At 39.4% G+C, this 24,349-nt stretch overlaps 1 protein-coding gene and 2 long non-coding RNA genes across 4 annotated transcripts in view; 1 reads left to right on the top strand and 2 right to left on the bottom strand.

Moving 5' to 3' along the window:
• LOC111941830 (protein FAM240B-like) overlaps window positions 1-6,099 on the bottom strand; it is an 8,890-nt gene extending 2,791 nt beyond the window's left edge. Inside the window, exon 1 of the mRNA XM_023945034.2 lies at window positions 6,012-6,099. The gene's annotated coding sequence lies outside the window, so the exon portion shown is untranslated. The remainder of the gene's footprint in view (window positions 1-6,011) is intronic.
• Window positions 6,100-10,415: 4,316 nt separating this feature from the next.
• Window positions 10,416-17,905, bottom strand: LOC111941827 (uncharacterized). Its single transcript, XR_002870294.2, has 2 exons — window positions 17,652-17,905; window positions 10,416-10,692 (listed from the first exon to the last, which is right to left on the bottom strand). It is a non-coding gene; the product is annotated as an uncharacterized LOC111941827 (long non-coding RNA).
• A 92-nt stretch (window positions 17,906-17,997) lies between these two features.
• LOC111941820 (uncharacterized) lies at window positions 17,998-19,596 on the top strand. Of its 2 annotated transcripts, XR_002870289.2 has the most exons (4): window positions 17,998-18,122; window positions 18,461-18,526; window positions 18,796-18,961; window positions 19,184-19,596. It is a non-coding gene; the product is annotated as an uncharacterized LOC111941820 (long non-coding RNA). The 2 variants fall into 2 exon arrangements; XR_015280561.1 differs by lacking the exon at window positions 18,796-18,961 and having other exon boundaries at window positions 19,184-19,274.
• Window positions 19,597-24,349: the final 4,753 nt, after the last annotated feature.

Genomic DNA, 24,349 nt, shown 5'->3' with positions numbered 1-24,349 from the left:
AGGTCCCCTTTTTGTTAGGATTTCCCTGTAACTCCCCCGTGGTTCCCTGTAAAACTTTCTTATGTCAGCTCATGGCCTCCAAATAATAGAAGCACAGTACCTGAGCCCGACTCTTGCAGAGAAGAATTACTGGGTGTATTTTCTGGTCCTTTACAAATTATAGCTGGATGTATAATTGTTGACATTAGTCTGTAATGTGAATTGTAAGTATTGCTGAAAACCTCCAGCTGTGCTAGGGGATAACCAATTTCAGGTCAAGAAGTTCACTTAATGCAAGTGCATGTTTCCATAAAATACATGTATTCTATAAATATCCACATATGTATCAATGCCAACCCAAATATTTCTTCCCGGGTGGCAGTTAGTACCCTTTTAAATGTTTTGTGTATTAGGAATAATCTTCAAAGGTATGAGAAAGCTATGATAAAAGCCATCTAAGTAAAACTAATGGACTTTCCACCCTAGGAGTTAATCTCCAAGAATAACTCTTCCTGGAGTGCAGGAAGAAAAAATTCCCCTATATACCTGGGGCTTCAACATAAACTGCCAGGAAATAATGTCTTCAGGTTTCTTCATCAGAAGAGATAGCAAAGCATAATAGCTTCATCCTTCTGAATTATAATGAATTCCTGTCTAACATACTGTGGAAGCATCTTTTATATACATATATATGAGGGCAAATATCATTCCTGAATAAAGCAAAATTATGGAACTCATTGCTACGAGGTGTAATTGAGCCCAAGCATATACTTTCAGAATACATATATCCTTTACTGTTTTTTAATGTTATGCCTCCTGATTTGATTGTATATGTTCTTGGTACTGGATTTAATACATTTTATAGATGTGCCTTTCCAACACCTGCCCCCACAGCAAAATATCACAAGTAAAAAATTTAAAGCCACTAAAAGAGATATTCAGAAGTAGTTTCCATTGGCATTCACTTTACATCTGATGCAGGCAGTATTTAGAAGAATGTTCTCTGTTGACACCACAAAGTGTGTGTAATATTACCCATTACAGCTTTGGGGGCATTTTTTTTTTTTTTTTCAGCAGTGTGAAGTGGGGCAGAGACAGGAATTAGTACTTTTAGCTGTCTATCATCTGTGGTATTTTCTTTGTGTGTGCTTGATCAGGTACACTAAGAGCATTGTTCAAGTCATTCTTCTTTCCTGACCTTTTATATTGTGTTAATAAATGGATATCTTGGTTCCAAATTTTCTCTTCCTCAGTTCTTAATATTCTTTGTTCTCATTTCCCTTAAGGCTGGAGGACACTCAAATGTATACAATTAGGTATCAAAGTTACTGAACACATCAGAATTTCTGCATTATTATTGATCCTTATATGTTCTTGATAAACACAGTGTGTAAATACGCCAGCATTTGCTTCTCTGAACTGTAGAATCACTTTATCCTAAATTACCTTATATTTTGAACTATCTGTTTGAGCCCATTCATGGTGGTTGTAATGAACTGCACAATACCTCCACTGAAATAATTCACATGGTTTCTTATGCCTTTATGCATCATATGTATGGATGTTTGAAGTCTCCTCTGTCCTGCCATCCATTTCATAAAACATAAACCTTCAGTGCATGTGAGCAGTCAGGGATATCAGACTAAGTCTATCACTATTTCTCTAGCTATCGTATTTTTCTCTCCTACTTCAGCTGTTTTCAGAGGAGTGTAACAGGACTTAAGCCTGTATCATGACTTTGCAGCAGCAGTTATCATCTGGAAACAGTTTATTTTCATGCCTTGAAGCCTCATTCAGAGTAGTTAGGATAAGGGGCCTCATTTAACAGGGAAAGAGAAGAATGGGAAAGATTTCATGGAAGCAGCCTCCAAAGCAGCCTGAACAAATAATCTCAGTATGAAGGAACAGGTGAGGAGAAATATACTATTAAAGCACATAGGGAGTTGTGATGCACTTTTATAGACCTTTCAGTTAGTTCTGACTTAAACCTCCCTGCCACAGCTAGGACTAAATAAGCTTTTTTTAAGCCTCTAGTGACAATCCTTCAAGAGAATAATAGTGAGAGGCTCTTTCTGGTAATCTTCTCTGACAGAGGCCTGGTTGCAAGCCAATGAACAAATGTTGGTGCTCTCAAATGAAAGCAAGAATGTGATAAACTCTAGGAAGGCTTTATCCAACTTATGATAATGATGATTGCTTATTTTTAGATTTAATAATTTTAGAGCAGGTTGGTATTATCTGGCCTCTGTTTGCTAAAGGAGGTCTTACAAAGTTACAGAAGCTGTCACACTAGTACTGTAAGTCAAAAATTATGTTGGTAGAACAAAAGAAGAATGTAAGATCAATTTGATGTGACATCTTGACTTCTTTGTGAAAGAAAAAAAAAAATCAATAGTTTGAGGCTGAAATTCACTGTTTCTGGGAGAAAACACTACCACCAGAAACACTTCTTCATGGAGAGAATTGGGAGTCAAAAGTTTATTAGCCAGAAGAAAAAATGTACAAAAAGGTGTGGATTTTCTTCCTCTAGTAGAACAGATTGTGATAGGAAATGTATTTTTAAGATTTACAAAACTTTTAGTGAGTCAGGAGAGCTATTTTTTTCCTCCTGCTTTTGTTTCTTACAAAGCACAATCAGTCAGAGTTTTCAGGATTTTATGCATTTCTCTAGAAATAATACAATATTTTATTGTTCTGACTTTTCTTCGATCATGGTTTGTGACTCTGGTTGTTACATATGCATTGAATGAAAAAAAGAAAAATCAGGAGAGAATACTATCTATGGTAATGGTACAGTTTGATGTAAAAACAAACAGAAATCTGTTTTGATTTTGGAAAATAGGACTACTGATCATATTCATGATTTCCCTCTTTTTCCTTGGGTCTAGGATGTATCATTTATTTCTGCTTCTGCTCTTGGTGGAAATTCACATCTCAAAGGGCTGACTGATGCTTCCTTTGAGATCCTGCCTAGGGGAAGGAACCATGCTGGTTTCAAGTCTAACTTGGGTGTCCACACCCTGGTTAAAACTTTTCAGAGGCAGAAGAGAGCACTTTAGTTTAATCCCCTGTACCTTTTGGTTTGTGTGGCCTGTTGCACAGTGCAGTTTATGTCATGAGCAGCCTGAGCCTTGAAGCCACTCATGAGCAACTTGTGGGAGAGGTTTCTCACAGCTTGCTCTCACAGCTTCCTCTTCCTCTCTGCCTTGTTTGTGAGCAGAGACAGGAGGAGATGATCTGGAGCACCAGCCTGAGGATGGGGAAGACTGCTTTGGTCTTCTGGTGCACACAAGTCCCTAACTGCCCCAGTCTCTTCCAAAACCTCATTAGTTACCTCATCAGCAAAGATATGTGATTTTCCATGAGTACTGTATGATTTTATTTTCATTTGCAGTTTGGCATTACCATCTATGCTTTTCCTTTGTAAACAGTATTGTCTGGAGTTTGCTGTGAAATGGGGGAATTCTAGGCAAGTTATTTATTCTGCCACCAGTAATTCCTAGTTTGGCAGAATCTGAAGGACATGCTCTTACCAGAGGGTACTCAGTCAGGGAATTGTTCTCTGGATATAAATTTCAATCAATTTAATTTGACTTCTCCACATATTGGGAATTTTCAGTGCATGAAAATGACAGCCAAACTGACACGTGACTGAGCAATACTAGTAGAAGTTACAGGTGTGCATCTAGCAAATTATTTCTAACAAGCACGTTAACCAGTTTTAAAATTTGAAAATGTTTTCACTCAAGCACTATGTAGCAGTCTCTATTCAATCATTATCCTTTTTCCTAATTCCCACAATCTTTTATTGCTTTTCTGTGAAACGTGATGGATCTGAGACTAGTTTTTCTAATAAGGAGAATAGTTATTCTTCAAATGCTTTGCAGTGGTAGAAAATTTGGACTTTTGCTCATATGATACCTTTATGACAGACTAACAAACATATTAAGGCTTGTGGTAGCTACATGGGTCTTGCATCTCATACTACTACAGTGTCAATATCAATGCTTTTGAATGCCATGCACTGTGTTTTATTCCGTCTTTCTCATCTAGTGGGCTTCAGTTCTTTTCATCTACTTCCACTTTTCTCTGGATATTAGACACCTGAGTAATGGTGTTATCAAACTGGAGGCAACTGATTCTGTGTGTTGCTTTTATGTACTAGAGGGCTCAGAAGTCCTCTGGCTGAAGATTAAAATTCTTAAAATCTTTTGAACAAAACACTTGAGGAATCAATATTTTCATTTCCCTACAGGTAACCCATTCATGTATTGCTATGCAAGTTCTGCTCCCATGCCTGTTTCTTATATTTTGCTATTAGCTGCCTTACAATCCTGCACTGTCTCTTCTCCCCCAGCCTTGCAGCCAAGGGGTTTTGTGAATGGTCCCTTTGTTTTTCCCTTCTCTGACATCATGTCTGTTGAGTTTCCTCTCTTGCCCTCCTCACCTCCCTTTCCAGCCCTCCCACCTAACCTGACTGATTTGGACCTGTTCTTTCAGATACCTTTCTGTCTGGTTTCCCCACCTCTGTTGTTCCATCTGGAAAGTCTCTTTTCACTTCTTGCTTGAGTTGCATTTGATAGAATGATGGAGTAAGCTGAGTTGGAAGGGACCCAGAAGGATCACTGTGTCCGACTCCCAACCCTGCACAGCACCAACCCCAAGAATCACACCACGTTCCTCACAGCATTGTCCAAATCCTTCTTGAACTCTGTCAAGCTGGTACTGTGGCCACTGCCCTGGGGATCCTGTTCCACTGCCCAAACACTTGCTGTGTGAAGAATCTTTTCCTATATCCAGCTGAAACCTCCTGGCACAGCTTCGTACCATTCCCAGTGTTCTGTCAATGGTTGCAAGAATGAAGAGATAAGTGTCTGTCCCTCCTCTTCCTCTCATGAGGAGGTTGGAGACTGCAATGAATTCTTTCCTCAGTCTTCTCCAGACTGAGAAATGAGGTGACCTCAGCTGCTTCTCAGAAGACCCTTCTTGCTTCAGGCCCTTCACCATCCTTGTTGCCCTCCTTTGGATGCTCTTTAATAGCTTAATGTCTTTTTCACATTGTGGTGCCCAAACCTGCACTCATGCAGGTATTACTAAACTATCCCTGGATAATCTTTTCTTCACCCCTCTGTTACCCAGGTTTTCCTACTCCCTGCATCTGTGGTGGCTGCCTGCATTCCCACGCATCCTGCCACCAGCACACACAAACAAGACTGTGATGGCAGTTGCACAGAGGTGAGCAATAAGCAAACAGGTATTCAAAAGTGATATGCAGAAAAAAATTCCCAGATGTCTTTCCTGAGCTTTCTATAGATTTGTTTGACTACTATTGACTTTTAATTTTCAGTATCTAAGGCATATTTAAAGTGGCTGTAGTTTGCTCATGAGATCAAAAATTGTTTCTGATCATTAGACTTTCCCCACTGCTGGATGCATTTAAAGCCTGCTCCTATGAACTACTGAATTAATAAGATCAAGTATATAGAATAAATTAATATTTATTAGTCAAAGATCTTGAATGCACATTGCTTTGTTGTTTGATTTTTGAGTACAGGAAGACTCGGTGTAGGATCAAAGAAGATAAATTTTGCCCAGGGCTCATGTTCTCTGTTAGATCATCTAGTTCAGAGAAAACATGCAAGAGAAACCTATCCTCTGAATGGTGAAGGTGTCTACCATTGAATTAAAATGCCTCACAGTAGCAGATCACTGTTAAAAAGCCTTTGAGAGATGAGAGTGTGTGTGTGTGTAACCTTGGCTAGCATTAGCCCATCAGCTGAGAATGTACAGCCATATCTCTTAGTGTTTTATTCAGGATTGTGACATGGAAATTATCTGTAAATATCTTTTCTGTATCAATGCTACTCAGCTTCCTTAGAATTCTGTTAAACTGGGCACTCTTCCCTGGCATTTTCCTCACACTCTCATCTTTCCTAGAATATACTTTTGTAAGAATCAAAGTTAGAGAGCAAACGCATTTCTTGCTGACATTATTAGGGAAAACTCACTACAATAAACAAATACTTCCTTACCTTTGGAGCAGGACTCTTCTTGCAAATAAATTCTCTGTATGACACAAACAAATGAGGAATATTACCACTGCAGCCGTGGCTTCTCCAGTGTCACAGGGCAATAATGAAATGCATCCCTCGGTACTTTTTATTTGAAGTGGGGGTAACATAAATCCTTCATCATATCAAGGCTATTTTGAACAGAACCAGCAGCGAGATAAGATCATTTAATGAACTTTGCAGCCCCCTGCCTGAGATGACCGTGAAACACAGGGACCCTTGAGACCATGCATCCCTCCCACACTGGCAGATACTTCAAAGAGCATGACTTGGCAAGTGATGGGAATTTTCTTTAAAATGCCTGCTAGTGCTATCCATTTTAATAATCTTCCAATGAAGCTTGAAAAATTCCACAGTACTGTCTTAGCTGTAATGGAGGCTGAAATGGTGTGACAAATCACACTTGGTTTTGCATTACAGGGTGACTTACAGAAGTATGTGCTACTTTGGTGTTGTTAATCTAAGGATGTGTGCTTGATTATGACCTATCACAAAATCTGCTCTCTTCAAGGTAATTGTCATAGGAATTGTCTGTATGTTTAGCGTTATCTCACAGAATACATTAAAGCAGCACTAGTTTTACCATTTGGAGTTGTTATAAGTCTATTACAGATGAATGCTTATATCATTACATTTCATTTTCTGAGGAAAATGTTTTGTAGGTTTGGCTGATGACAGATGTATGCACTTGTCTCAGTTTTCATTAAATCCATCTAAATTGCTAATATACCATATGTGATGCTGGCTTAAGTAGTTCTTATACAACTGCTGGTTATTTTAACCTCCCCTGTAATTTTTTCAGACCCCAAATAGAAAAAGCAGCAGCCATTAGATGGATGTTTTCTGTAGTTCATATTTACTTATTTACTTTTTCTGCAGTTTCCTTTACAGCAGAAAAACCCTGTGCAAAACATAGCAGCTACAACCTTTTTCTGTAAAGGAAAATTCCAACTATTTCCAAAACCTGGTCAACACATTTAACTCCTTAGAAACAGTACCTATTAGCTTTCTTTGGTGTGTCATTCCACCCCATGTCATATGAGAGCACAGAAATCAGCTTGTCCCTCCATACATTAGACAACAGTGGTAATGTAGTCTCAGAGCTTTAGGACCATTATACATATGTGGCATTGAAAAAAAAATAACAACATATCGTAGGTTAAGCTGATTACTCTATTTTTGGAAAAATAGCTCAAATTCTGACTGGCTTTAGAAATCACAAACAAATACAATCTGAATACTAAAATAATATTGTACTATAAAAAGAAGTGGAAGCCCAGGCTTGATCGAGAAGTGGCACTTACCACCATGGTGCTGCAGAGCAACAGAACTGCTTCGTTGTCATTTGACTCAGAACTTGAGTGGCATTCCCTTTTTACTAAATACATCTTGCTAAATTTGAAATGAATTTGAGGGTTTGTTTTGTTTCTAATGTTATGATATGGTCAATATATTCCATAAACTTTTGCAAAGGTCGATTTTCAGGAGGGAGCTTCAGTGTCCAGGCTTCATCAGATCAGAACATGTGTTTCTGTTCAGATATTCTCTAGAAGCATTGACATTTGTGCAGTTTAGATGCCCTGTGTAAAGGACAGCCAAAATGTGATAAGACATTGCACACACTCTAGTCATCTGCACTGGATTAGGTACATTGTTTATTATACTTGCTGACTGTATTTGCAATGAACATTTCATCTGTGCATTCACAGTGACCTCTTGTGCAAGACAAATGGTGCATCCAGAAATCCTGGACAGAACAAGTACTCTGCTGGGCTACCCATATGTATAAAAAAGTTCAGGTCACAGTCGACTGGAAAAACACAGTTCACTCTCAAAAGCAGGGCAGCTTTTATATACAGCCTGGAAAATATTCAGGCTGTTTGTGCACCTCAACCCTTGTTTACTTCATAAGCAAATCTCAGAGCTGCTTACCAGAAACTGCTGGTATAACAGCTCTCATCTCTAGTTTGCAAAAGTTCTTGTAAGCACCTGCTTAATGTCATTAGCAGAGACCACAGACGAATTTGCAAAATAATGGATGGAATGCAAACCTTTGGAGCCCTTATCTGCAGGAATCAAATCCTGTCTTGGTGTTTTGACTCTATGCCGTTGTTCATGTGTGGGAGAGCTAGAAATAAATGTAGAAGTCAGCTCTTACTCTTGCACAAGTAATCCTGGTACATTTGGTCCATATTTTGTGAGCCTGGACCCTTCACTCTGTGGGTATTCTTAGACCTGATGCTGAAGGAGAGGAGGTAAAAGGAGAAGGTATTTCACAGAATCTTGCCAATTAAGTAAACATCTTATGCTAGAGGAAATAAAATCCGGAGAGGTAAGTTTTTTAAGTAGCTACTGTACCACGTTGTTGGGGTAACTTCCTTTGGTATTCACTGTGCACCTGATAGTCACAACCTTCTTGCTCTGGATTGATGCAATGGCAGCTAGAAAGTTGTGAAGAGGGATTTCTGTTGTTACTGGGCTACGTCCTCGTTGGACCAGGAGCAACACAGATCACAGCAGTTTTAGCAGCCCTCTCCAAACTTCACAAATTGCAGAATGGAGCAGATTACTTATATAAGAAGTAGGAGTCTAATCAGTTTAGGTGTCTATCTGTAGTGGCTGGACCCTGTATAGATTCCAGACACCCATCACAGCCTCTCTATCACTCTCCTTCACAAAAGGACAAGGGAGACAAAATGTAATGAAGGTTCATGAGCTGAGATAAGGACTGGGAGTGATCATTCACCAAATAGCATCACAGGTAAAACAGACTTGAATTGGTGATATTAATTGAATTTATTACCCACAATATCAGAGCAGGATAATGAGAAGTAAAGTATATTTTAAAAACACCTTCTCCCTCCTTCAACTCTACTTCTTCCCCTCCATCAGCATGGGGATGTGGGGAATGGATGTTGCAGTCAGTTCATCACACGTTTGTGCCCTTGTTCAGGGAGAGTAGTCCTTCCCCTGCCCCAGAGTGGGGATCCCTACTACAGGAGAGAATTCTCCACAAACTTCCCCAGTGTGAGTCCCTCCCATGGGAAACAGTCCTGCACAAACTGCTCCAACCTAGACCATGTGGTGCAGTCTTCCAAGGACAGGCCACAGGGTCACAGGTCCTAGCAGAAAATCTGCTCCAGTCTGGGCTGCTCTCTCCACAGGTCTGCCAGGAGCCCGCTCCAGCAGGTGCCTCCTAAGGGCTCACAGCCTCCTCTCAGGCATCCACCTGCCCTGATGTTCATCTCCTCCATGGGCTGCAGGTGGATTTCTGCATCCCTGTGGACCTCCCTGGGCTGCAGGGGCACAGCTGTCTCACCATGGGCTGTGCCAGGGGCTGAGGGGGAATCTCAGCTCTGGTGCTTGGAGTGCTTCCTCCCTCTCTTTCTGCACTGACTTTGGTGCCTGCAGTGTTGTTCTTACTTATTCTCACTCTGCTTTTCTCTGGCCACTCTTACATCTCAACAATAACTTCTTTTTCTGTTAAATATGTTATTCCAGAGGTGTTGCCACCATTTCTAATTGGCCCAGCCTTGGCCAGTGGCACATTCATCTTTGAAGCTGCCAGGGATTGGCTTTGCTGGATATAGAATTTCTCATAGAAGCCACCTTATATCCCTCACTGATACTAAAACCTGGCCACAAAAACCCAACACACTACCTTCCCAGGAAAGCTGATTGCTAACTGGCTTTCATGCTTCTGTAAATATTTGCAGTGTGAGGTTATTAAAACCTGCCTTGGAAAACCACCAGTAGTCCTTTAGCAGGTCTAGCACTGCAGAGTGGAAGAGCAGGCAGGATGATCCTTGATGGACTGTCCTGCGGCCAGTACCATGCTGGGGGCACGATGTTTCCCTGTTGCACATGAACTGATTTGAACCCTGCTGTATTGTGTTGGTGTCTCTGAGAGTACCTCTGGAGAAAACACATCTGCTTAAAAGTTTCTAGCTCTGCCTGCTGGGCATGACACTGAGTGGTGGACTGAAAGTTGTCATGACTGGGTAACTGAAAGAGGCACTTAATTTCACTGAGGTTTATAAAGTCTTTTTTTTTTTTTTCTCTTGGGCCAAACCTTGGATTGGGTGGTTGTGATTGTTAAAATAACACTAAAAAAATCAGGATTAAGTAGGAGCTGGAATTTCAGTTGACATACAAGAATACCTTTTATCTAAACAGGATTCTCCCTCTGCATTCTCAATGGTGCCTACATCATATCATCCATGTGTTTGACACACAATTGTTTTCTTTATAAATACCCGTTATAGGATAATCTCAAGGTCAGTAAAGTAGCAGATTGAAGAGTTTACATGTTTTATTAGCAGAATAAAACTTCTTATTAGCACCAGTTACATGACACTTGAAACATTTACAGATGCTGCTTAGTGTTTATTGTAATCATGATGTTGCCTCTGCACAATCAGAAAAATTAGATATATAAGATTTACTAGTAGCATTTAGTAATCCTCTTATTAGTTGCCTGCCTGCAGATTTTTCATGGTTCTATTTTTTCTGAGACTGTGAAGTTTTCAAGTAGTTTAAATTGTATCAAGCTGAAATTTAGGCACTGGAGCTCCTAGATACACAGATGCTCTCCATGGAAGTGTAATTAGCCTGGCTCTGTGCACTGCAGGGGAGAATTTTGCTGCAAAAGAAAGAAGAGGCTGCTGGTGTCACCTGCTCTGTCCTAGCATTTCTATGTGTTTGACACTACCTTCCAGTCCAAATGAAATTCTATAGTGACCTGTCCAGAAAGGCTTCTATGATGCGTTGGATTTGCCTGCAATTTTGACATGGATGATTTTCCATCTTATTACGACACTGGAGTTAGGAACAAAACTGCTCTAGACACCCTCAGGCATCAGTTTAATGAGTGTAGGAAAGAAGTTTTTGATCCTCTGTTAAAATCAGCCAATGCAGATCCTGCTCCAGTGCACATATTGTTTGAGCTTGGATTGGGGCGTAAAAATCTTGGAGAGAAAAAATATCTCAGTGGAGTAAACAGCATCTTAAGGGTTTTTAAAATAGCATTATAGCTCATATACAGCCAAATTTTAGGTGCTTCAGTTAGAAATAGTTGAATGGGTTGAACTGGAGCTGTTTGAGACATCCAACTTACTGCTAACAAATTAACGAAAGTCCACAGGGGATTTTCCATTAGTTTTAATTTCCATGGGATGATGTCAGATACTTTGATGACAGGGAAGTAGAAATTTAGGGCAGTGTATTGATTGTATGACCTTTTGTCTTAATATCCCATAAACCTTAAATGTTCAAGCATTCTGTACCTCTTATAGAGGCAAATGCTACTTCAATGTTTTCTCTATGGAAGCTCAAATCATCTTTGGATGAGTTTGAGTTATTTTACTTGGGAAGAAGGTAGGGTAAGAAGAAGGATGATAGAGGCTTTTAGGAGTAATTTTCATGCTCGTGGATAAATCTGTGGTTGCAGTTTCTTTGTGAATACACAAAGGATAGCTGTACCCTTGCTGTGCACCAGCTGAATCCTGGTTTTAACTCAAATTCTACTTAGAACCAAGCACAGATGTACTTACTTTGCTTCTACCAATATATTGGAGGGAAGGGATCTGTGACTCAGGGCTTTACTAAGTCAGTTAACTGAGATGATAAGCAGGCTGCCTTTTGCTGATTCTTTGCTCCTGTTGAGACTACATCCACATTGAAAAAACTGACCAGACTTTACTCTAGTTGGCCTGAGAGTTTGAGCATGAATGTAGGATCTGAGGGCCCATTCTGCCTTTTTTGTGCTTCCTGGAAAGAAATCTGATTTAACTCTTACACTCAATCCTGCAATGAAAGTAATTCAGATATGAAAGGCCATCACCAACATGTTCCTCTTAAGCACTGGGACCCAAAACAACCATTAGCTCCCAGAACCTGCCATTATAAAAGTCTCTTGCTAATGCAGTCCTCAGCAAGCAGAGATTGCTGGCAAGATTACAAAATCACCAGGTGTGTGTTAAGTAAAACGTGAGTCGTGGCAGATTAAGACCATGTAACTACTCAAGTACAAGGAGTGGCCTGGGCCATTACACAGCAGCACACTTTGGCAAGCCCAGCACCACAGAAGTTCTGCTTCTTTAGTTGCCAAGATCTGCTATGCAGCCAGCTGGGAGACAGATCTGTCACATGTGAAATGGCCAACTTTAAGGAGGGGTGAAACCTGATTGTTGGGTTTTTTTTGTTTCTTTTCCTTTGCATTAAAGTATATAGTTAATGCAGTCTGCATTAGATGATAAATAGTTTAAATGTGACTGCTATGGGCAATTAGACCATTTTGTCCGCTTCCTAAGTAGGGATTGAAATGCCTAATATTTTGCATCAGAAGTTGAACCTTTTGTTCATAGTTGTTGAAAGGAAACTATATGTTGCATCAGCTACGAACATTTTTCTGAACATGAACAGAATAAATTCTTTCCTTGTCTCTTGTATACACAGGTATTGATGATAAAATTTTAAACTGTTTAATGTGTCAGACATATCAATCAACTTAATGTAAGGATTTATTACATCCCTTGTGGTTACTAGAAGAACCTTCACAGAATGTATTTTGCAAAGTCTTTAACTTGAAGACAAAATTTCTTCAGTACAGGTTTGACCTGTGCTGAAGTTGTCATAGAGCTTGTTTACCCAGAAATGACCTCTCTTTCTAGGAAATGAATACAAGATTGAATGTAAGAAAATTCTTCAGAGCCATGTCAGTGTGTGGGTGTGTTCTCAAAGCACATCCCCATACTTAGCTCTGCTCCTTGGACTATCATGTTGTCTTCCTGCCTTGTGTACACAGAAGTGTTAGTGGAGAGGTGTGGTTAGTGGGTGGTGGTCTCTAAATGCCCTGTTCCTGGTCTGTGCTTGTATCCTTCTTGTGTCAACTGCTACTCTGCAGCTGTGGACCATGTTGTCTGCATGGTGTAGACTAATGGATCTTGATGGATGAAGCACACAGTTCAGGTATGGGAAAAGCCACCAGGAGGTGGCCCAAGAATAGATTCAACAGAAGAGAACAATCTGCCTTTTATTACTCTAACTACAAGTCTGGATGGATCTGATCCTGATGGGACTGGCATTACTGGCAAATGGGTAACAATGGATGAGGAAAGAGCTGAGGTACTCAACAACACTTCTGCCTCAGTTTTCAATGTCCATCTCTCTTCCTACACCTCTGGCACAAGTGGACTTCAAGACAGGGACTATAGGAGAAAAGTCCTTCCCAGTGTAAGTAAGGCTTTGATTCATGGCTACTGAACCTGAATGTATATTAAGTTTTGGGACCTCACATGATGTATCCCAGAAAACCTCTGAGGAAATTGGCTGAGGTAGCTACCAAGCCACTCTTCATGGTATTTGAAAAGTCTAGTGGCAGTCTGGTGGAGTTCCAGGTAACTGGAAGAAGGGAGACAATGCATCTGATCTTTAAAATTAGTAGAAAGGAAGGTCCTGGAACATACGGACCTGTCAGCACCTGTGTTTGGGATGATCATGGAATGCATCCTCCTAGAAGATGTGCTCAGGTGGAGGGTGGGGAGGGGATTCAGAACAACTCACCAAGGGCAATTGCTTCCTGACTGACCCACTGTGATGGTGTCACTCCATCAGTGGACAAGGAAAGGGTCATGGCTCCCTTAATGCCTTTTCAGTAGGACCCGTTGTGGTAAGACAAGGGGTAATGGTTTTAAACTGAAAGAGACTATATTCAAACTAAATACAGGAAGACTTTTTTTGTTATGATGTGGCTGGTAGAACATTGGAACAGATTGCCCAAGTAAAGGTAGATGACCTATCCCTGGAATCATTCAAGGTCATGCTGGGCAGGGCTCTGAGCAACCCAATCTAATGAAAGGTATCACTGCTTATGGCAGGGGCGTAGGATTAGATGGCTTTGAACATCCCTACAGCACAAAGTATTCTAAGATGCTATGATTCCATCTGACAATAGAGGATAAGGACCACCTTCTTCTGCTAGATTTGCAGAAGAATTAACAACTTCATTAAATGAACAAGGAAAATTAGGAACTTCTAAGTATTTAAAAGTTATTTATGTCTGAAACAAGACCTATAAGCAGCAGGAGGAAATATACCTTTTGCTTTCCACCTGTGTTTAGAGATTTCTTGTCTAGAAGGGAAGATTATTCTTGTCAGCATTTGTGTCATTGTCACTTCTGATCAGGGCAACACAGTACCCACGGGGCTTCGCCACTCAGCAAATATGTTTGCTGTACTACTTCATGTTCAAAGCAAGTATGGTTTCTTTTTTCTCTCTCTCTCTCTAGTTCTTCCTATAGGCTGACTGCTCAAAATTTCCAGCCATTATGTTGTCCATGCACATAAAAATTTACCATATCAATAATTTTTGGGAAAAATACCTATTTTAATGGGATGTGAGAACCTGACCCTGTTGAACTGTATTACATATCAGTTGCCCTCTGGCTGTGAATACCATTAATGCTGTACATTTGCTGTACATTCTGTACATGTCTTTCAAGTAGATGTCAGGCATCTGAGTCAGTCACTGACTTTCCTACCAGAGAGCTGCCTCATGGATGAAGGCATTGGATGATTGCAGAAGTTCCTAGTTGAAGCACATTAACTTGATTTGGACTAGTAGGGTGAAAACAAGAAAGTGTAGAAATCTCTGAGAAGTCCTTACGTGGGCTGTTCTCCTGTTGCATCTACCCTTTTTTCAAATTGTGTCACAAGTTGTGTAAATACTCTTGGGACCTTGGGGTCAGCAACCAGAACAGACATTGGTGAGCCATGAGTGCTTAGCAGCTCTGAAAATGAAAAGCCATATGGACTAAGGAGACTGTGGATGCAGAGAGTCAAAAAATCCCTCTTACGTGCTGGTGTTAAGGTAACTACATAAACCAATGACCCTATAAAAGAAATAGGCCTGAAATAGTAACCTCCTTCAGTATAAAGTAAGCCCCATGAAATCAGTACCAATGGTTCCTCTGATCCTGACAAGAAGGCTGCCAGTGCCAAGAGTGCAGCTTGAATCCCTTGTTACTCCCACATTTGACTTCATACTCATGATCTTGTGTAGGCAGTTGGGAGACATCTGTGATTCTCATCACAAAAACAGATCTTGTTTATGTTCATACTTTGTAGGTGTTTTTCAATAGTCCTGGCACTATTTTGAAACTTAATTTTTTAAGATTTTAAGAAAGTTAAAAGGGGACCGAAGAAATATCTTGTAAGTCAGTCTGTGGGGAAGCATAGACTCTTCAACCAAAATTAATCCATCGTACCCACTATCTATAAAATCATCTGTTGCAATTTTCAGCTATATCTGAAAAATTCCTTTCTGTTATGTTACATTTCTGTTGGTTGCATTAAGTATGAGGAGTAGCATTTACCAGGTTTCAAGTATGTTACCGCTCCTGCACTTTTTCTTTCTTAAATTGCCTCTTAAACCTGACCTTAAAATATGAGTTGCTCAAATGTCTTGTTTGATCAACTCTTAGAGCTGGCTCTTTGTCTCTTAGAGCTGAACTTTGCCTACTTTATCTTCAGGTTGTTCATGAAATTCAACTCCCTTGGCTCTTCTTGGTGCCTTTTCTTTATGGAAGAAGGAGAAATCAGATCTTGGATCTTTTGAGTTTAATCTGAATTTGTTAGGAGAGGGCAGACTCTGTGGGAGATGATCCTTCACAGGCCTGTGAGCATGTCAGCTCCATGTGACAGCTGGAAGCATTTTGGGCAGAAAACACTTTCACATATCAAAATTAAAGATGGGTTGACTATGCTGTTTGGAAATGAATGGGTAGCACTTCTGAGATATACGTGGGTTTGCAGGTAGATTTTAGCAAGAAGAGAACAAATAGGTAGGGAGACAGTTTGAGAAAGACTCTTGGAATAACAGATAAAATCATGTAGGTTTTTGTGCTGTCTTCTTTTAAATGGGTGCACAGCTGTGGTGTTAGCTTAGCTGTACCCTTAGAGATATTGTGTGAAGTTGGAAAACAGACACCCAGCACAGACTTTTCAACTCACCAAAAGAAAGCTCACCATCTAGAGCATCATATGGTTTTTCCTCGCCTTCATAATTCTGTGATTTGAGATGCACTGGTGTAACTGACATACCAGTCTGTTTTACTCTTAGTTCCTGCAAGTGTTATCACAGGCAGAGCTATTTACTCATAGCTTTTTATAAGGTTAAAGCAACCCTCTAGTTTGCCTAGCAGCAGTTCTCATCAGTATTCAGGAGCAGAAAGACACAGTTACAAGAGACCAGGCAGCCTATATGACAGTGCCTGTTTCAGTGTATTTTGAATTATTAAAGAAATATTTATATTACATCTAAGATAATCACATATGCAGAATATCAAGGTCAGTGCATGAGAATGTTAAGGAAAAACAATAAATGTCACAGATAACTAATTTATCTCTTGAGAATGTTATTGCACACACTGACACATTTTCCTCTTTATCATCAATCTATAAGACTGAGTTCTGTGAAGTGCTTTAATTAAGCTATCATCATGTACTTATTTATGGTGTCTCAAAATGATGTTATCGAAATACAATAGGCTTTTTTTTTTTCTACCTCCACTCTATAAAATATCCTAAGACCTGAATATTTTACAAACAAATATTTTCAAGCCTATTTTATATGCTTATCTTGAAAAGCTGTCAAACTTTAATTGCCAGCAGCCAGGGAAAGCATATACTCTTGAAAAGTAACAAGTTGCTGTTACTTCTTTTCATCTGGCTATCTGATAAAATTCCTTTAAAATTAGTATTCAACACCTTGGAATCCATGCACACAGAGCTGGTATAATTTGTCTTTCTGACACACTTAACCCATCAAGTGCGTTCCTTAGTCTCTTTGATAGAACAGTAAGATTAAAGGCAATTATTTCACTTTCTCTGAGACTTTGCACAGTAATACAAGAATCACTATTCATTCCTGCAGTAGGTCAGATCAAGCTTATTCACTTGCTGCAAGTTTGATTTAACACGAGTAGAATGGTGATATAAACACCACTTGAAAAATTATATATTATTTCCCATAGCTTTTATAAATGTTGTGTGTGAAAACATTTATATAATTGTATGCTCCTTTTATCAGCCCAAGATTTGTTTTTTCCTAATTGCCTAGGAAAAGCTGTCTCTCATGGATTCTATAGTAAGTACAGTCTTTGCTAAGTGTTGACAATATGCCCAGCCTTAGTTCATACGGAGAGATGCATGATTAGTAGCCAAAGCAGCAGCTTCGTATTTTGAAAATTACATTTTAGAAATTCACACCTTGCACTCAAATACTTGCTATGGTTTGCTTTGGGAATGTTAGTTTTTATCCGTACTGTGAGGCTCAGGAATTCAGTCATTAGTGCTATATTCAGTCTCAGACTTGTATCTGACTGCAAAGTTTAAGAGTCGGTGTTATTAACTTCTAATGATGCCATCTCCTGGTGACTGGTGCCTGTGCTGATGTTATATTGAGGAGCAGTACAGAGGAGATGGAAAATAAACAGTAAAACCAACAGGACTGATGAAACATGACTGAAAGAGGAGTGTGTGCACGCTAAGGATTTTGCCTCGGAGTATGGAGCCAGACTTTGGTGGCAGATACTTTGTTACCTGTCAGAAAATAATCCATCAGTGTGTCAGTTGCTGAGGACAGGTTCATTCTTCCTGTGAACTTGTACAGTGCCCAGCACAGAAAAATCTCAGCCTCCATCAGGGCTTGTAGGCTCACTGCAAATAATATGGCTGTGTTTTAACACAATGATGTTGATTGCAATTCGCATACATGGCCTTTAACGTTATTGTTTACAACTAATCAGTCCACAGCCAGCTAATAATGCCTCATCTCCTTCTCTTGTTTTCTTCAGGATTTCTCTTTCTTCACTTGTGGAACCTCCATGGATTGTGACATCAAAGCCTGTTCCAGAGCTGCCCTCTTTTGCTGGACACATACACACACATACACACACACAGACACGCACACACACACCAATCTGCATGCCACAATATCAGTTTATTGGCTTGATAGACTTTTAACAAGCAGCCTTTATGCAAATACTAAGTGAATCTAAATTCTTAACACAGGTATTAACACTGGCATGTTTGTCTCCTGATGAAAGCTACACTCTGCCCTGGGGTACTTCTGCGTAAAATAGTGAAAATGGCTTTGTCAGTTCAGTAAACTTATGGGCTTGAGTATCTTCCCATGTAATTCTCTGGGGTAACAAGTTACGCATAATTCTTGCTTTCATAATGAAATTATGAAAATGTGAAATTATATATATTTCATTATTTATGTTATGTAATATTATAAATTAATAATTTCATAACTGAATTTGGTACAGTTTCCATTGTAGTGTCTGTTTTTATATCTTAAATCATACCTGTCTATTTTTTTTCCCTGAAACTTCTACAAATTTTAGTATCATTTACAAAGAGAAGATGTCAAATGCTATGTAATAGTCCATTAATTGTGTCACTATCACCAAGTAAGTAATAATATTTTTCTCTTGTTCCCATGGGGTTTTGTACTGCATAGGTAATATAATGTGAATTCAGGAGCAGATTTTCTGCCCATTGGCATTTAGTTTTTACATTGTCTCTGCATGTTGATATCTTCTTTTGAAACTGAGACTGACAATCTTCCTGACTAACTAAGCTGTTAACACTCAAACATGATGTTTAACCAGTTTTTGCATGTCAAACTATGGACTCCCCTTCACTTTTGCTGCATGTCTCTGCTACATCCCTCTGTCAGCAAAGATGGTCTGTCTCGGAATTAGGCCAATAGAATAAGAGAAGAACATTTTGGATGGCTGAGCAGACCTCTCTGACTGTGAATGGTACCAGTACAAAGAGGACAATAGACACATGCCTCTGTGGTCATTGTCTACTCAAACTACCTGAGAAAGTTGCAACTTTGGGTATGTATACTTGGCTCCTGGAATTCATATTTGCTGCTTAGTTTTACCTGCATGGGTGATTCCCCGTTCTAGTTGTTGGACTGGAGTTTGGCCTCCATATATTTTAGCATATTGGACTTTTGCAGTTGTTTTTGCTTAGCATAGCTAATGATAGGTGTATCATGTGTGCTCAGATAAAAGAAGAACATGCATAGGAATATAGTTAATTGGCTTTTGCTTCAGGTTATTGCACTGCTGGAGACGTACTGCACAGCATATCTGCACAAGTCTTTTTCTACACAGAGATTGTCCACACAGTGAGGTAAAGCCTCTGTGAAGAACAGTGGAAGGCAGAGACACAGAGCAAGGAGCACGATTCTGTATTTCTTGTTTCCACTAAAGACTGATGTTAAAAGCAATAAGAAATTTCTGTCTCTGTTGCCAAAATGCATCATAAATATTACTGTCATGATTTAGCAAACCAACACCGACCTAACAGACAGGAAAACAGAGCTCAATCCATTTTAACATCATGTGGCCTCCATAACATTCCTTCAAAGCTAATTAAGGTATACAGGCACCTTGTTTTCCAGGAGAGATTTCCTTCTTGAGCAAGAAGTAGCTTCAGTACTGGTGCTGTATTAAACAAATTTGAGGTGAGGAAACATAATGCTGGGATTGGAAGAACAAGACTGACATGTAAGCATGGGACTTAACAAGTCTGATAATCTTTTGTCTTTTTTATAAGTTTTAGTAAGTTTCAATAAGTTTTTGGTCAAGAAACACTCTTTCAAAGGGTTCACATACAGAGTCATGTGGAAAGGTTCTTTCACACCAATTTTTTTTTTTTGATCCTGACTGTCTGCTTGTTCTGCATAAAGATGCAAATATTGTCTTGTTAGCATTGTACCAATTCTTCATCTTTAATTAATTTCTTTCCTGATGCTCCCTTTCATACTTTTTGAAAGGACATAATCTTGGTGACTCAAAAATATGAAGCACAGTTTTCCCCACAAAACTTTCTAGAATTTGACAAGAGCTTTTATGTCAGCACAGAACTGTTTCTTTGGTGTATATGTATGAGCTTTATTCTTGTTTATAACGTTTTGTAATGATTGATATGTAGGATGATTACATGAATCTTTCTGTTTATTGGGAAGATACAAACATTGTTCCGTAGAGAACAGGCAAAAAGATGCATTGCTGTTAAGAGATGCAGGATGTTCTGTGCCATGCCTACAAAGGAATTTAATGTTCAGCACTGCTTGCTGTCCAGTGACAGAAAATTCAAGTGAGGATGGGTTGGAAATGACTGTCATAGTCCTGCCAGACCCAGTCCTTTGATTTGGAACTTCACAGGTTGCATGTCTATTTCTGCTCACAGAAAGCCAGTGAAAGGTGACAAGCTATGCCCCAAAGTGTGAAGCTCAGGGAAGTATCTCAGCTGTCAGAGAAAGAGATCTCAGTCCTTGGGACCAGCTGCCAGAGGCTCAGCTGGGCAGTGTGCTTCCTTTAGCTGTAATGCCAGTGCCTTTATGGCTGTTTGCTTTTGAGACTTTACCAGTGTTTCTGTCCTTGTAGTATATTCCCAGCATTTCCTCCAAATGTTATCAAACAAATAATATCTGAACTGAAGCCTCACAGACTGGATTATAAATTGTAGTTTTGTAAAGATACGGTTGGGTTGCAGCAGCTGCTAATGCAGGCTATTTCTGTGCCGGCATGTACCTAAAGACAAATACAGCCCCAACATGCAGAAGGCATCTGGTTTTATTCCAGTGACATATGGCAACTTCATGACCTTATCCAGAAGTTACCCTCACAGCAGCATAAGCCAAGGCCAAGGTCAGTCAGACAAATGTGGAGGGAATTACAGGTTTTAATATCTTCTCTGACCAAGAAGGTGTTTTACAATCACAAGGAGTACTCACAAAGCTGGGTAATTTTGCAGAGGGCAAGTATACAGCTGCTGTGTTGTGGTTAAGTCTCCCATGCTTGTACATGACTGTGCTGTAAAAGATGAGGCAGATGGTGAGTTACAGGTGAAGATTGCCGGGTAGCTAGATAGGCTTCCGTGAGATATACACCTATAACTTTGGACAAATAAATGGTTTAACTTTTAGGTTCTGCTGTGTGGATACAGGAGTTGTACTTGATGACTCTTGTGGATACCTTCCAACTCAGGATATTCTATGGCTATATGATTCTAATTCACAGGGCTGCTCAACATGTGAGGCAGATTGCTGTATTGTATTATATTACCCTTCCAATTGATGGAAGACAAAATATGAAGTTGTTGTTTATTTGCTTGGTGTATGAAATTTGTGGGTGTAATGATCCAGATATATAGCCTGACAGTATGAGAGTCAGTGAAAGAAGAATAATGAAATACAACCTTAGCAATCTGAAATACACCAATTCAAAACAAAAAGGACCCCCAAATAAGTCTAGATAAACAAGTGTGAGAAATTACTTCTAATTCCGTTTTGGCTGGCTTCTTCTGGAGGTGAGAGAAAGCTATTGTCACCTATAGGTACCATTAACACTTCTCGGGGGCAACAGAAATCTGTATCTCCTTGATGAGAATAAAGTCATCTCAAGAGATAGCCATCAGATGCTCAGAGAGACACGTAAGTGACACTTCCTCAGTATCTGGTACCTGGAAGTTAGCTTTTACAGGCTTGTGCGTGCACCTTGGTGCACTCCATGGCCTTATGCAAAACGAATCCGCTCCTTTAAACGGGCAGTGCTGAGGGCAGATGGCAGCATCCCCCTGCAGGTCTGTGCCTAGCAGCACAGCTCCAGCTCCAGGGCTCTTGGCCGCGGAGAAGGCAGACTCTCCACCACATTCTTCCCCACTCTGGGCTCTTATCAGCTGTGGCATGCCCCTAGGAGTGATGGAGGCTGGAGCGATTGCAAGAGCAGAATCACTGAGGCCAGCTGCAGGCAGCACCATTTGTTTTAGTTCTCGAGTCACCTTCGAGGAGGAAAATATCTATGTCTCTGAGGCCCTGTGGATCATCTGATAAATACTTTGAGGGTCTTCCCCCTGCCCAAATGTGGTTGCTTATAGAAGGCACATGCATGAACTTGCAGCGACAGATGTCTACTTTGCTGGGATGTGCCATGTTTGACAGAGTGGTCTGTGAGTTAGCAAGGGGCTGAAGAGTAAGCATTGCTGTTTGCTATAAACAAACCTTAGCGAAGTGCCTGTAATTGCACTGTTAGAAGGTTGGCCAGGCCTAGATGGTAACAGGGGAGGAAAATAATGTTTTCTTTTATCTGTTCTTGCAAACAGCTGGAGACAGATAAAAGCGGAGACAGTTTTAACCTAAGCAAAGATTGTGACTGTGTGCTGTCCTTTGTTCCTCAGTGCTTTCTGTTTTCCTCCCTCTAAGTTAGATTTTTATTTGCAAATGAGACTATACATGGGACAGCTTCCGCATGTTTTTTCTTTTTCCCCTTTTGTTGTTTTTCCTTAACCTAAGGAGATTTTCCTTGTAACTTGGCTCCTGTGGCTCCTTCTGCTTCAGATGTATGTGAAGAATACAGACTGAACTTCCTTCTGCCTACCCCTTACCAACTTCCAGAGCTCTGACACAAAGACAAGATGAATATCATCCACAACTAACTGATACTGGGGAAGTAATTTTGCTGTACCAAGGTTGACATAAAACCATCCTGAAGCAGAATTTTCAGATTTTCCAGTAACAGAATGCAGTGGGATAAGATAGAAAAGGAACTGTTATCTTAAAATGAAACAAACAAAAACTCTCTGTTTTTTCGTCCAGAGAATATTTCCGAATTCTGCCATTCACAGTTAGTAATAAATTGCACTGACATAATTAAAACTACTTAGGCATCCAAGTTCCCCATGCAATGTTTTGAGACTGTAGAAACAGAACCATGCATCTAATCTGATGCCCTGTACAAATGTTTTGGTACAGCAGGAAAATATTTCTTTGCTGTAGAGTAATATTTCAGTTACTCTAATTCAGCAGATCAGACCCACCCAATAATGAATAGCCTCATCAGGGTGACTTTTGCAGGCACATAGGCTCATCTACACAGGGAGTTATTCCAGTTCAGTTTTTCATTATTAAATCTGCTGTGGATGTTATTGAAACAGAAATAGCTGTTCTGTTGTAAAACCTGTATTAAAACACTTCTTTTTTTTTGTTAATTGCAATCTTTAATGGCTCCATATTTTTCTCTATGGGGATTAAAAAAATACTACTTCAGATGTATTTTTACTGTACTATGTACTTTCCTTTAAAAAGTAAAGCCTATTTGAAGCACGTTACAAGCTGAATTGCCTACAGACTTCTCAGGTATGCTTTATGGCAAGCCAAGATGATTTCACAGTGGCATTCCTGAAATTTCAGCATCTGTTAAATAAAGGCACAACTATTTTCTTCCAGATATTCTCTTTGATATTTAATTATCCTAAGATGATATGTGGAAACAGTCTGATGGGTACAGACCAGTTTGTGTGAAATAATGGGAAAAGGACTAATTCTAGTCCAGTGTATCTGACGTGAAGAGTGAGAAGCCTTGTCTCTCAGCACAAATAAAGAGTTTGGAAAGGAGTAGCCTGGATACTTGAAGTATTTAACATGAGTGTGTTTTTACACAATGACTCCATATAAAATTCTGATTCAGAATAGTCACAGATTTAAAGGCAGGCACTATATTATGTAATTTGTTGGTATTGCATCCTTTTCTGCTTAAGAACTGGATTGGTTCTTTTTGGCACCAAATAAATAAAAAAATTAAGAATATATTAAACTTTTAAAAGACATAAAGAATTTTCTTCTCAGTAATGTGTTTTTAGTCAATAAAATTATGATTGTTCTATGTGGCACTTCCACTTTAAAAGGATGAAGATACATTTTAGTATTATCTTTGCAATTTTTTTCAAAATGAACCTTTTTCTGCTTTATAAACTTGCATTAAAATGCACTTACATGTTCAAACATTTTGTATTTTGTAGCCTAGATATACTAATTTTTGGATTATATATAAATCAAGAAAACTTTTCTGTAGAAAAAAATTAAACTAAGTTGCTCTTTGCTGTCATTTTAAAAAAAGAGACACTCGTATTTCTAGGATATGAAGTAAACCCTCAAAAGACAAATAACCATCACTTATGTGTTCTTAATATACATATGATTCCTGCCAGGCAGATTATGCATAAATACAATTTTGCTGTAATAAATTTCATGCTGAAAGACTACAGAACTTTTACAGTTCTCTATATTAGGGCTTGAAAGATATTTACTCTTAAACCCCTCCTTATGTCGTCAAATTTCTGTTTGTTCATTCTACCCTGCACTTTTCTTACATGAAAAAATATAATGACAAGTGGTAGATAGGAATTTTCAAGTTTAAATAAAGTTAAACAAAAAG

This window comes from Cyanistes caeruleus, chromosome Z, assembly GCF_971803275.1.
Source record: "Cyanistes caeruleus chromosome Z, bCyaCae1.hap1.1, whole genome shotgun sequence".
In the NCBI taxonomy this organism is placed as follows: domain Eukaryota; kingdom Metazoa; phylum Chordata; class Aves; order Passeriformes; family Paridae; genus Cyanistes; species Cyanistes caeruleus.
Note: the sequence above shows the minus strand (reverse complement) of the source record. Positions and strands in the feature narration are given on the sequence as shown.